Here is a 3,247-nt window from a genome sequence, read left to right as displayed (position 1 = left end):
CCTAAAATAAGACACATTTTTGGTTTCGCCAAATATGTGGAAATCAATTTTCACAGCAACCCTGGAATTTTTGTTCACATCAGTAGCAGTTGTCAATAGTCATAATTTTTTACGATTGGTTTCCGCGTAAAGCAATGCATTCTCTCAAGTTATAAACGTTATCACGCTTATCATTTAAAAAAATTAAAGATGACAACATAATTACGACATGTTAGTAGACGTTTAGTAGTGGACAATCCCTATAAGCACACAATATTCTTAGAATATTGTATTCATATTATTAAAAATTCAAATAATATAATTATAATATTCCAAGAATATTATATAATATTTTCTAATATTATATTATAGGATTATTCCGTTGATGTTATATGTCCACTTCACATACCTAATATCCTTTGGTATATAATTTTAATATCAGTGGAATATTATTAAAGAATTCTTAGAATCACAGAACAAGAAGTTTGAGTCGCCAGTAGATAATTAAAAATTACTAAAGATGTTGTAATCGACCCAACTGGCCAAATTTATTAATCGAAAAACGCTACGTTTCGACCGAGGATCCGGTCCTTTTCAAGCGTGTATACAAAACTCACAAATGTCGATTAGTCAAGCATAATGCCCTAACTACACCGAATCTAAAAGCTAAACGACACAAAATTAATTTGCAATTAAGTGAAAATTATATCAATATTATACGAAACAGAAACTTACATATTTGTGCGTCGGAATCTAAGTAATAACAAATTTGTTAAACGGTATATTTCGTGAAATGTTTGTAACATGACATAGCAGTGCGGTGGTACAATTTAGACTAATTTGTCTAAATTGTACCACCGCACTGCTATGTCATGTTACAAACATTTCACGAAATATACCGTTTAACAAATTTGTTATTACTTAGATTCCGACGCACAAATATGTAAGTTTCTGTTTCGTATAATATTGATATAATTTTCACTTAATTGCAAATTAATTTTGTGTCGTTTAGCTTTTAGATTCGGTGTAGTTAGGGCATTATGCTTGACTAATCGACATTTGTGAGTTTTGTATACACGCTTGAAAAGGACCGGATCCTCGGTCGAAACGTAGCGTTTTTCGATTAATAAATTTGGCCAGTTGGGTCGATTACAACATCTTTAGTAATTCTTAGAATATTATTTTAGTCAACAAATTAACGTTCATATAAGATTCCTGGAATATCAATATAATATTCAAGTATTTATACAAAATTATAAACAAAGATTTTATTTAAAAAATATAATAAAGTTTATAATTCTTTTCATTTTCCTACATGTCCCTCACACTGATTTCATTAATAGATAATATTTTTAACCATTTGTAACATTAATTATAAATATTTAATGAATAATAGTTTAACATATTAAACTATTATTCATTAAATATTTATAATTTTTTTAATTATTAAATTAAAAACATTTTATTTATTTAATATGCAGTATATTCCCGCTAATTTAAAATATTTTTATAACATTAAATAATATTATTTCATACAATATTCATATAATATTATCAGGAACGGACATACCATCTATTAATATTTCAGAAATATTATTAATATTATATAATATTACTAGAATATTGTATTTAATGTTTTAGGATTATATCTAGGATATTTCTTAGGTAATATTAAATAATATTACGCGCTTATATAGGGATACTGCTGACATGAGCTCGTACTCGGTTTCGTGTGTTTACACGACACGCTTATGTGCCGTGTCATTGGAATATTTTCGACTAGTCACGGATCGCCGAGATTAATGCCAATATAATTTCACTGAACTCATACTACGTTTACGCGAGCGTTACTTCTGTAGTAACTTACGATAATTCTTTCGCGTAAACGGGATTTTCTTTCGCGTAAACGGGATTTTGTAGTAACTTACGATAATTTACTCCGAGTGAATTATCGTAAGTTACTACAGAAGTAACGCTCGCGTAAACGTAGTATCAGTACATAATCAACATCTCATTCTCTCTCGCATACGGCGTGTGGCACTGAAAGTAGATCTCGCTGAAAATTGCACGTGATTTCGATACTCGCAATTTCGTTCGTCAGCATCGTTTGTCGACACAATATTTTGCAATTGACAAGTTTCTCACGAACCGCGACAGAACGTGACGATGTCGGCAGTGTACGCATGTGGGAAAGATCATTCTGCGTGTATGTGCGTGCGTGTTGAGTAATTTGTATTTAATAGCACAAAGAATCCGTAAGATCGTTATATGTATGTACGTGTTTGTACCGAGAGAGATAAGTGGCCACATGATTCTTCAAGGTTCCTGTTCGCAGAGCATTATATAAATGCGTTTTCTGATAGTCATTCCGCTAACACGAGATTCGCATCACATAAAAATAAAATATTGCACAATCGTGGTTTCCAGATTTGTCTAGATTCGTCAGTCGAAAGTAGAATGACGAAACAAAAAAAAACAAATGAAAGGCTTCAATTCAACTTGAGAGATACCGACCTTCGTATACTTAAAGGTGCCAATTCATGAGACGCTGAAAATGAGCGTCAACAAGGTGAACGTGGTGGTTTCGCTTTGACGCTAGCGTCAAAGAAATGAAGTTGAATTTGTTTAATATTCAGCGTCGTCGCTGAATCGTCGTTAATCGTCCCAGTACAATCAAACATAGACTTCGAAATACGTAAAATATTAATTATTTTCAAGTAATATCTTCAAGTAATAATATTTTATGGATACATATATAAGTAAAAAATATTATTTCTTAAGATTTTTTTACTTGCTGAAAATGAGCGTCGAGCGTCAACGTGAAAAGGCACTCTAACAGATAATTTTAATATTTTTTATTTTTTATTAATGCAATTGTTTGGGAATTGTTTGGGCAAATTTAGGAATATATTTTCATAGTTTAGGTTTAGGAAATAATAGTTTATTTATAATTAATAAAAGTTAATTGAGCGTATAGTCCAGCAGACATAATTTTAAAAACATATTTTTTTTCTTTTTAATCAACGTAAAATCATTTGAGAAACACGTCTGTAGGGGAGACCGGGGCGAAGTCGTCATTATTTCTTCGGTGCCGATTTTTAACAACAAAACAAATAATTTTAGTAAAATGTGGTATACCGTTGTAAAGAGTGAACCCTTGGCTACAAAATTTATAAGAACATTTTTAGTCTACGTCGCTTTGTTCAACTGGTATAGAGTGAATTAAAACGACAAAGGTGCAAAAATTGAAATGTCAAAATTGCCGGGG

The 3,247-nt window shown here is 31.1% G+C and overlaps 2 long non-coding RNA genes across 2 annotated transcripts; one reads left to right on the top strand and one right to left on the bottom strand.

The window, feature by feature from the left end:
* Nucleotides 1-498: 498 nt before the first annotated feature.
* On the bottom strand, nt 499-817 carry LOC139775792 (uncharacterized). The gene is made up of 2 exons (XR_011718937.1): nt 715-817; nt 499-645 (listed from the first exon to the last, which is right to left on the bottom strand). It is a non-coding gene; the product is annotated as an uncharacterized lncRNA (long non-coding RNA).
* A 5-nt stretch (nt 818-822) lies between these two features.
* On the top strand, nt 823-1,138 carry LOC139775791 (uncharacterized). The gene is made up of 2 exons (XR_011718936.1): nt 823-922; nt 992-1,138. It is a non-coding gene; the product is annotated as an uncharacterized lncRNA (long non-coding RNA).
* Nucleotides 1,139-3,247: the final 2,109 nt, after the last annotated feature.

The sequence above is a fragment of the Temnothorax nylanderi genome, unplaced genomic scaffold, assembly GCF_030848795.1.
Source record: "Temnothorax nylanderi isolate EJ_2023f unplaced genomic scaffold, tnyl_v1.0 TNYL_tig0105_pilon, whole genome shotgun sequence".
Classification (NCBI taxonomy): domain Eukaryota; kingdom Metazoa; phylum Arthropoda; class Insecta; order Hymenoptera; family Formicidae; genus Temnothorax; species Temnothorax nylanderi.
The sequence above is the reverse complement of the archived record's forward strand: the minus strand, read 5'-3'. Positions and strand labels throughout refer to the sequence as shown.